This window comes from Orcinus orca, chromosome 10, assembly GCF_937001465.1.
Source record: "Orcinus orca chromosome 10, mOrcOrc1.1, whole genome shotgun sequence".
NCBI classification, from domain to species: Eukaryota; Metazoa; Chordata; class Mammalia; order Artiodactyla; family Delphinidae; genus Orcinus; species Orcinus orca.
In genome coordinates, this window is record NC_064568.1 from 16,262,574 (window position 1) to 16,274,095 (window position 11,522).

Here is an 11,522-nt window from a genome sequence, read left to right on the forward strand (position 1 = left end):
TTCTTTAGAGGGAGAATGGATTAGAGTTTAATTAACACTGTACATTAGTTTAATATCTGCCTTTCCTGATAGTCTGTGGGTGGAGTGGAACACACTTACTAGGATTTTGGTAAATATTTGTGGAATGAAAGAAAGATAGTCAGATTCTACTGTAGTTATATTAGGGCATCTTTTTTTGGACTTAAAATTATTTTAGTGTATATTTAAAGAGTTTTATCTTGCACAGTTTCTGGGTGACAAGTCATTCATTGACAATAGATGAATATCTTGATATGGTCTGAATTTAGAAAATTCTCTGACAGACCTATGCCCTAGAAGAAGCATAAGCTAGGGACTTCCTTGCTGGTACAGTGGTTAAGAATCCGCCTCCCAATGCAGGGGACACAGGTTCGAGCCCTGGTCCGGGAAGATCCCACATGCCTCAGAGCAACTAAGCCCATGCACCACAACTACTGAGCCTGTGCTCTAGAGCCCATGAGCCACAACTACTGAGCCTGTGTGCCACAACTACTGAAGCCCACGCACCTAGAGCCTGTGCTCCGCCAAGAAGAGTAGCCCCCGCTTGCCTCAACTAGAGAAAGCCCACGCACAGCAAGGAAGACACAACACAGCCAAAAATTAAAAAAAAAAAAAGCATAAGCTAAAAGGTTGCTAGTACCAAGGATTGGTCCTTGGTGTAATTGTTTTATTTTAGTGTGAGGGGGGTAATTTGGAATTCTCAAATTTCATTATTTTATTAGAGTAAAACATTGGCATAAGAAAGAAAGAACTAAATGACTGCATCACAACAAATCAAAAGCACTTCTTCCTAAACGGTAACTAATTACTTAAAAATGGAGGAAAGCCTTATGGGCATTAAACAATCTCACCAATCATCCGTCAAACAGAAAGCCCCTCTTACAGTGCTGAATATACTCTACTTTTCTTTCACTGCTTCCCAATTAATGATCTTTCTAGAAACATGAACTGTCCTGTTGAAATCATGGAAATTCCTTGGCCCTTACAGGACTTTCTGAGTTACCTGTGGGAGTGAGTCTTGGTAACCTGCATTTTAAAACTTTTTGTTTTGAAATAATTATACTCACAGGAAGTTGCAAAGATAGTACAGAGTGCTGTATATCCTTCACCCAGCTTCCCCTGATGGTCACATTGCCTATAGCTGTTGTATGATTCCGGAACCAGGAAATTGATCCTGGTGCATTACTCTTAACTAGACAACAGATCTTATTCTGATGTCACAATGTTTTTAGCCTGATTGCAAGAATATGTGTATACCTCTATGCCGTTTTATCCCATATATAGATTCATGTATCTAGAATTTTAATTTAAAGAACAACTATCCTGAGAGCTACAGTTTCCATGTAGTCATACACTGATGTAATATTTTTGCAAGTATCTTTGAGGTTTCAAAAGTTCCACTTCCATAGACCTTTTTCCATGCAAATATTTGTCTTCTTAAATATCATGAAATTCTTTACCTTGGAGTTGCCTGTATGTAAAAGTTGCTATGGAAATGGAAATCTTGGCATTTTATAAACCAGGATGTGACATTTGGGTGGTTCTCTGGGGTCATCAGTTTGGGAATCTGTGTTGACTTTCCATACTACTTTTAAAGAGTTCTGCAGGTAAGGATGTTTGTTTATCAGTGTAATCAGACTTGGACAGTATTTTTATGCCACCAGGACAAAGACCCAGCTGAATACTTTCTTGTACTTTCTAACTGAATCAGAGTCCATTATTATTTCTTACATAGAAATAGTTACTCTTTAAAATAACTTAACACATTGCAGTAGTCGGTAATGACCCTTTTCAGGCAATTAAAATCAACCCGAACAATGTAGCTAGTGATCTAATCTGATGGCTGCTACTCAGTTGGGCTGGCTGCTTCTGTGAATGTAAAGCAGCAGAAAGTTGCTGATTACCATTCCTTGTTACTAATTCTGATGAATATTCTGAAGGCTCTGGAATACAGATAAGGCACAGTTGTACCAAAGTCGGGTGCATGCAACAGTAGACAGTACCTCCCTTACCTCTATCCATCCCCTATACTTACAAAGGCATTTACATTTGTATATATTAGACAGTTTGTCATTTTTCTCAACTATTCTTAGTGACCCTTTACTAGGACTTTTTATTTTTGCCAAGTAAAACCAACTAAGAACTGGGTATATCTGTGCAATTTGGAAATTTGAGCCTTGTGTGTCAAAGGTTTTCTCTCTTTCTCACTTTTTCATACCATTAAATGAAATGTTTCTCATATGCCATGGAAAGATATAATGTTTATATTTAGTACTAATTTAGTGAACTGTTATGGTGAGACCACCATGTAAAGAAGCCCAGACAAGCCTTCCCTAATATTAAGCAGTAATTGCCCCTGTGGAGTTCGTTCTCTAGTATTTAGTAGAAATATGTTTTTAAAAATAACAAAAGGGTCTCAATATATGCGTTTTGTTATGTCATGAAACAAACCACATATTCTGTGAAGATGCTTATATGTGGAGGGCATATTTCCATATAATGTGAAATGCTAGACTTATAGGCATTATTTCTTTTTAATCTAGTAGGGTCTTAATTGTCTGTTGCTGTAAATGGTTTTGCATTATGACTTGCTTGGAAATATCTTTTGTCATTTTTCTAGAAATTTCTTATGGGGTTTTCCTCCTGAATCTTGATCTTTTAAAAAATTCTTACATCTGTTTATTAATAATCTGATTATTTCTTTGTCATTCTTCTTGCCCACTTTGATCCTCCCCACACACAGATTACCCAAGACATAGATTAGAATATGGAATAGATTAATACCAAATCATAAATTCATAGGGTAAGAAATACATCCATTTTGTATGCTTTCAAGCCAAAGAGAATAAAATCAAATATGGGGAGGTGTTTGCACTTTTGTATAGGATTAAATGCCCGTGTTATTTAAAGTTAGTTTCTTCTTCCTCCTCCTCTTTTTCATCTCTCTTCTCCTTCTCTCCTTTTCCTTAGTTTTCTTTCTTGCTTTAGGGTCATATTTTTGAATTGACTCTTCTGTACTGACCCCTAGTGGGTGAATGTTTTCAGTTGTCTCTAATTGAAAATATTACATGTATTTGTTTGCAGGTGTTCCACCCCGAACACCCAGGGATGGGAAGGGCAAGTCTAAAATATATCAAGTTTGACCATCAGAGAAAAATAACCTTAGAGAAAGATAAAGCACACATCAGCCCTGTGGGAGACTGTTTGCAAAGATGGCTGCAATAATACTGTCCTTGGTACTCGGCACAGTGACGTGCTCTTTCTTTGCTTTAAGCAATGAACCTATTTCCCGTCCCTTTGAATCTGGGCTAGCCTATGGAATTTGAGCTACAAAATGTGGACAAAGTGAAGTGGCATGATTGTGAATGCGGAGCCTCAGCCTCAAGACACTGAGATTCCATTCTTGCCCTCTTCCTGAGACCACCATGTAGAGAAGCCCAGACAAGACTTTTTGACAGGAGAGGCCAGGTAAAGACAGTGTCAACAGCCAGAATTGGTAGTCAGTCATGTCAGTGATCAATTAAGTCGTCAGAAGATTAAGATAACATGAGTGACCCCAGGCAGAACTTGCAAACAAATTGCTCAGCTGAGCTCAGGTCAAATGCATAATCATCAGCAAATAAATATGGTTAAGTGGTTCAATTCGGGGGTAATTTTTGCAGCAGTCACACATTCGAATTTAAAAAGCATATTTTTAAAAATGTAGATAAATATTTTAAAAATGTGGGGTCTTATCTCTTTTTTGTTATTTTATAAATGTTTTAGTTAGCTTTTCTTGGGTAACAAATGATCTGAAAATCTCAGGGACTTCTAACAACAGATTTTCCTCACCTGTATTACCTGTGAGCTGAGGCTTGACTCTGGGACCGCCTGGCTCCCTTCCATGCTGTGGACTGACTGTGCACCTGCCCTACGTGACTTTTCATCCTGGCGTCCAGGCTGAAGGCACAGCCATGTAGTGGATACTGTAGTGCTCCATCCAGGCCCACCAATTTAGGGCCAACATATCTACCCACGTCTGCTTGGAATATCAGCTGCCGATGGCCCACCGGTTCATCCGTCACCTGGGAATTTCCTTTTGTGCAGGGAACTGTCTCAAGCCAAGGCTGTGCCTTTTCTTGGGTGATGGCTCATGCCAGCGACTGGCTGATACAGGGGCAACAAAACCTGGTCCCCTGGTCTTAATTTAGGACAACTCTGGAGGGTCATCCCAGCCCCAAAAGCCCTTTAGGACCAACTGATGCCCCCATTGCAACTACTTTAAGTTTCACAGTCCCCTCTGCCTGTTCTTGCTTTGTTTACTTCCTTAAACCTGTTTTTTTCAAGAGCATTTCTGCATAAACCTTCTTCGTCTCAGATTTTGTTTCTAGTGAATCCAAGTTAAGAAAGGCCCTTATCTGGGACACATTCTCATGGCAGGGGGTAGAAACCCAAGAGGCTTAGCTGAACTGTGCAGTTGCTTAAAACTTTGGCTAGAACTGGTCATATATCAGGTTTTCTAACATTTCATTGGCCAGAAGTCACTGTAAGACCAGTAAAAAAGGTAAAGATAAGTGTTTACAAAGAACAGTGTAATCTACCATAGTCTACCTTATACACACAAAATATACTTTTAGTCACATGTACACAAATTATGCTCACTCCCTCCACAAGAACTACCCCAAAAGTCTTACCTAATCATGTCATCAGGCTGGAAGTCCAAGATTTTATTAAGGTCCCAGTATCTTATGAGACGGAACCAAAGCAGTAGTAGCACATTATAGTTTCTGCTGGGTCCTGGCATATGGCTTATACCTTGATATGCTACTGAAAAACTGCATGCCCAAGACAATGGGCAGAAACGTATTCTACATATAGGCCTGGGGGTGAAGAAGGAATATTTGTGAATAAGAATACAGTTTACCTATATGATTTAGCTACTGCCACAATGATTCTACATAAGAAGCAACCGGAAAATTTCAGTAGCGTCAGAGAAGAGGAAATTATCTAGTTCTCACTACTGTGGATTGGCTGGGGTAGCTCTGCTGAACTCAGCTGGGCTTGCTCATGTTTTTATGGGTGAGCTGAGAGTTGGCAGATCTTGACTGGCCTTGGCTGGGGTGCTTTGCTCAAGCTGCAGGTCTGGCTGGCTCAGGTATTTCCACGTGCTATTTTGGGGTGCAAGCTAAAGGAAGCTCTGTGGTAGAAAGTATGCTTATGCCAATTGCATGGGTGCAAAAGGTAAGTGGAAACATATAAGGTCTGTTTTGATCTTGGCTTGCAACTAGCGTGCTATCGCTTCTGTAGTGTTCTGTGGGCCATCACAAGAAACATGGCCAAACTCAAATTCAAGGGAGGGGAATTATCCTCTGCCCCTTAAGTGGGAGGAACTGTAAAGTCACATGGCCAAGGGCGTAGGCACAGGAAGGGGTGGAGAATTGGGGCCAGTAATGCAATCTGCTGTACCACCAAATCTCATATCCATTAAGCATTGTAAATTCTCTCTAGATTTCAGTTGCTTTTCAGATAAGAAACAGGAAATGTAAATGTCACTTTATTGCCCATGAATGGATTATAACTCTCTAATTGCTGCCTAAGTGGAGGAGTCCTGTATAAGGCCCAGGAATACAGAGAGATAGAAAATATAATGAAAGCTCTCAGGGAATGTACAGTTGAATGGCAAGAGCTGACATGTATTTAGAAACCTAGTGAACAGTATTATGAAATTGTGCCTAGTCATAATGCCTATGCTTCTTAATCCAGGCAAACTTCGTTTACCACTTAATAGTTTGTGCCCTTGGCTACATTAATTGACTCTCTGCAGTCTAGTTTCTTCATCTGTAAAGCTGGAATATTGGCTCCAGCTGTGTAGATTTGTTGTAATAAATGCAGGAGGTAAGGACCTTAGGAGATACATGAGGCCCTTAGGAAAACTCAGTAGTTTTGCTACCTTTTGATGTTTGTGTTTGTATTAGTGTTGGTGTCCATATTATTCACTATTTGCATTTTATAGTATATATATGCGTAGAATAATGGAGATGTGGTTTATGCCAAACGACAAGAGAGTTGAGAAGAAAAGGAAACTGAGGTGACTATCAAGCAGAATAATCAGGGAAGGCTTCCTGTCAATCTAGGACTAGGCTGAATCCTCAATGCATGGAAGGCTGGAAGTCAAAGCACACGCTGTTTGGTTGGTACGAGCTGCCCTGGGCAAGTTCTTGAACCAGTGAGTCATTGCCTTGCTTGTTGTAGTTGAGAGCTTGTTAAGGGGCTACTTGGCAGGTTGTAAGTTGTAACAGTAGAAGACGTTGCTTTGGGCGGAGTGTCAGATATTAGCGCGTGGAGGTAGATTGGAGGCGGTGTCCTGTTGTCAATCTCAGATATTAGGAGACCAAGGAGGGGGTGGATCTAGGTAAAATCTCTCTGTAAATATCTTTCATGTTTTTGTCCAAAAATCCTTATAAAGCTTAGCATGTTGGAATCTGTGTTACTAGTGAGGCCAAAAAGATTCATAGAATGCTTTAGATCAAATAACAGGTTAATGACCTAACCAGAAATGGAATCCATATTGTCCCATGTCTGGAAGCAACGCATTTTTCACTCCAGAACAGCCTCCACTTTTTTTTTTTTTTTTTTTTTTTGGCGGTACACGGGCCTCTCACTGTTGTGGCCTCTCCCATTGCGGAGCACAGGCTCCGTACGCGCAGGCTCTGTGACCATGGCTCAGGGGCCTAGCCGCTCCACTGCATGTGGGATCTTCCTGGACCGGGGCATGAACCCGTGTCCCCTGCATCGGCAGGTGGACTCCCAACCACAGCGCCACCAGGGAAGCCCCAGCCTCGACTTTTGAGAAAAAAATTTATATGACTGTAAATGGGAGCTATTGACTTGTCTTCCATGGTGATTGTGAGTGAACTTTTCTACTCATCTCAGACCCCAAGGGACCCATTTGTCTCTCAATGTAAGATTTCATCTCTAGGACTAAAATTGAGTTTACTTTTCAGGACCTCTTTCAGCTTCCCATCCCAGCTTAAACCTGTCTCTTCCCTTCTTTGCAAGGCGGTCCGCCCTCTGCTCTTTTGGTCATGGAGTCTTTGATTGGCTCATTTTCCTTCTCCCTCATATGAATCATTTATTTTTTGCCTCTTTTTCTGTTCATTGTAAAGAGAGGAACACAGAATCTAACAAAAAGTTTCATCCACCACTGGTCCTTTCCTTTCTATTTTTCCGTATTAATATCTGGAATCCTCTTAATGGTTTTCTTTACTCCTGTCAAAATCATATGCATGTTTTAAAAAATTCAGTTTAACGACTCTCTTTTCTCTCTCTCTTTAGCTCAGTTAGCTTTATCTAAAGGTCTAAACCTATTTATGTTGTTTGCTTTATTACTGATTAGAAACTGTTGGTAATTATTTACCCCTCCCCAGGAGAGGATGATTTTTTTCCTGCCCCATCGTCGATGGCAGGCTTGGTCCCTTGACTTACTTTGGCCAATGGAATGTGAACACTTCACATTTAGTTACTTCCTGCAGGGGCTCTGGGAGCCAGTACATGGTTCTGTGTGTCCTCATCTGCTTCTGCCGCCATAGAAGCCCATGTTAAGATGGAGTTTCTGTGAGCCTGGAGCCTGAGTGACTGCCATGTGCAGAGCCCTCTGTTGACCTGCAGTAGACATCATATATGAGCATGAGATAAACTTCATTGTCACCATCTACAGAGAGTTTCAAGTTATTGGTTGGTACAGCATAACCTGCCTTATGCTGGTCAATATACAACATCTACTTGGATGTTTCAGAGCCCTTCAACCTCAATGTGTGTAGAGCTGACCTCTTCAGCATCCTGGCCAGAGTTACTTTTCTACCAGTGTTCTCCACTGTCCCCACAAGAAAGCAACACCAGGATCGAATCACTTGCTCAACCCATAAACCTGGGATTTCCTGCTGACTTCTTCCCCTTTTTGAGCCCATATTGAATTAGCAACAAGTCTTGTCTTTCCTACATCCAAAATATCTGCTGAAACTGCCCAGTTCTCTCCACCTTTAAAGCCAACAACTTCAATTATATAACCATCATCATTTTTCCCAGTAATTACAAAAACATCCAGTCTGGTTTCTCCTGTCTCCAGTATCTATTCTTGACTATTTTGATTCTACTTCCACACTGCAGCAAGTGTTTTAAATATGCAACCCTGTTGAAATGCTTACCAAAACTTTAGGAACTTTCAGTTGACCTTAAGGTAAAGTCCAGGTTACTTGACCTGGCTCCTAAGGACTGTGTGATCTCTCCCCTTCCTGCCCTCACTGGCCTTACTCCGGGGAGCTCCTCCCTGTGCTTTCTGATGCTAGCGATGACGGACATCTTCCGTTTCTTGAGCAGGGCTTTGCGTATGCTGCGGCCACTGGCTGGGGTACGCTTCCCCAGCCCCATTGCTTCTGCCCCATCCCCGCACATACATTCATACACGCTCACCCAGCAGCCATTGCCTGGCTCACTCCTGTGCCTCCTTCAAGTTTCAAAGTAAACAGCACTTCCTGACCAGATGACAGTCTTTTGCTCTACCTTCTGTATCTCTCATTATTCTTCCTGAGTGTCTGTTTTCCAGATTGAGTAGTTTGAGGGAAAGGAATGTGTCTTTCTCGGCCCCTCCTGTCGTACCCCCCAATGCCTGGCAGAGAGTAGGCTCTCAAAAATATCGAGCCAGTTAGATGAAGTCCACAAATAACCTGCAAACCACTCATGAGCCTTCCCTGTTTGAATGCTTCTAACTCTGTATAGTTGAGATTTTTCAGCACCATTTAATGTGTAATAATTATGTACTAAGTGCTATGCTAACCACTTCATTTAATCTTTACAACAAATGAGCACCGTAGCTACCTTTCTGATGATGCTTATCATATTGCTTCAACATAGTTATTTCTAGATTTAGAAAAAAATCTCCACATCTATATTTTAACTCTTTGTTATGATAGCATTTGGTATACTGTATTATAATTGCCTTTATACCTCTCTATGCTATAAAATGTTCTACCTGCTGGTCACCTGTTCCCAGCATACAACCTGTATCTCCGTAGGCATTCCATATTCATTTGATGAATTACTAATCATGCTTAAACTCACATTAAATTGTTGATATTACTGTGGTTAATTTTTTCTCTGTGCCTTACAACTAGAGATGCCTCACTGGAAGGAAATATTTGTTCATTGATTCTTTTGTAGAATTAATAGGAATTCCTTACAGTATTAAGGAAGGTAGTGTAACTATGGAAATGACCTGGCATTGAATTCAACTATAAATGTATCGGTTACTTTTTGCAGGGTGACAAACCATCCCCGAATTTAGTGGTTTAAAACATTCATTTTATCATTCACAGTTGTGTGAGCGGGTTAGGAATTCGAACAGGGCTCTTCAGGGATAGCGCATCTCTAATCCATGCGGTGTTGGCTGGGGTGACTTGGCTGGGCCTGGGAAGTCTGAGATAACTTCACTCACAAGCTTGGTGCGTCAGCTGGGGTAACTGGAGTGACTGGGACCTGAGTGGGTTGCTGTTTCTCACCTGTCATCATTCAGTAACCTAGGCTTACTTTACTTTCCACGAGAGTGAAAGTGGAAGCCTCTTAAGCTCTAAGCTCAGGACTGGCGGAGCGTCCCCTCTACTGCATTCTGTTGAGTAAAGCATGTCACAAGGCCAGTCCAGAATCAAGAGCAGGGGAAACACTTGATTGGAAGAAGCAGCGTGGTGCACAGCATTAAGAGGAATTGTTGACTGCCATGTTTACAGACAATCTGCCACTCTAAGGGAACTTTTTATCTTCTAAATTTTCTTCTAGAAGTTTCCAAAATACTCTTAATTGGTATGGGGAATAGAAAGTCTATTCTGTTAAATTCAATGTCTTGTGATTTACTAAAAGTTAATATTTTTTTTGTAAAACCTGAAGTCATTTCTAAAACTCCTAAAGGACTTATCCATTCTGTTTCCCTCATTATTACCACATTTATTTTTAATATTGCTAGAAGTGTCTAATTTTTAATGATTAAGAACAATAAACAGAAATTAATCCTGATGAGTGAATTAGAATGAAAAGTGTCACCTGCAAAGATGGCTTTGAACATTGTAAGCTTGTTTTAAGTATGTTGTGATGATACTTGTTTGGTTTTAAAATTTACATATACAAAGTACAAATCCCTGAAAAAGAAACTTCTAAGTCCACAGTAATGCAAGTTTGCAAGAAGTTTTCTTCTTCTATGAGTGCTGCTCTAACTTTGTCTGTTTTTAAAAATAAATGTGCTGATCAATGTCATGAATAATTAAGTGAAAGGAGTTGTGGGATTTGGGGCTGTTTTCTTTTTAGTAATTGTAAATTCCATTTCACAAAGCCACAGCTCAGTGGCTAGGATGAAAAAAGTCTGGATTTTCCTTATTCATTAAAAAAAATCTCCCCGATAAAATGGAGTTCTAGAAAGATTTTTGCTTAGAGTATAGAGATTTTTCACATATGATATTAAATCATGTGAAGAGGTTTATATGTCTAATGAAATCATTCTTCCAAAGATAATGATAAAGTTTCTCTCTGAAATGGTTAGAAAGGATGGTTTTCTGGTACAGGACCAAACCTAGTATAAGTCTGATTGATAGAAGCTTGTATACAATCAATCTGCATTGATAGATTCCTGTGTTGGACCTCTGAACTGATGAGATGGTGAATGGAGGCCTCTTACCCTTTTCATTACTTTGTCGCCTTAGAGTTCTATGTAAATGGAATGGATGGTGTATTTAAATTGACTGTTCTCCTGCCAGTGTACCCAGGGGTACGGGAGGGACCTCACTTCCAGGGCAACATTGGTCATGCTTCCCTTGAAGGGAAAAGGATTAATTCTGGGTCCGTTAGGCACATGTTGATGCCATGTTGGAGACATTGGAACTCTGCCTCAAAAACAGTAATACCTCCTGGTGACAGAATTATACCCTTTCCAACTGGAAAGACCCTTGGTGCTCAAGTCCATTGCCTTTTTAATTTTGCATTCATTGATTTGCCCAGGGAATGGGAGCCATTGATTTCAGTGCTGGTGATACATTGTGGGGTTTTTTGTTTTTGTTTTTGTTTTCCATACGTTGTTTAAAACTTTTCTGAAATAGGAGATGCTATTTGGAATATGTAACTAGAGTACTGTGATTTTAATTTAAGTGCAAACACTGATGGAATTGCCCACTGCAAACAGCCCTGTAGCCTAGCACACCCACATGGAGTGCAGTAGGATATTTCCAACAAACTGGACGCTTACAGTCTATTGAGAGGCTTCCTGTGCTACTTGGCGCACCCTCATCTCTCACTGGGCATGTAGCGAGGAGAATAAAATCTTCCCCTTGGAGTTTCATCTCTTCTCTTCCATGTCCCCTTGGTCTTTTCTCTCTCTGTCTTACAAAGTGCCGTGTCTCCTTCTCCTCTAGAGAGTGAATTGTCAGTCACTCTGTTCACGTTACTCCACTATACTGTGGCTTGGTGGTGGAAGGGGGTCAGGAGAAGAT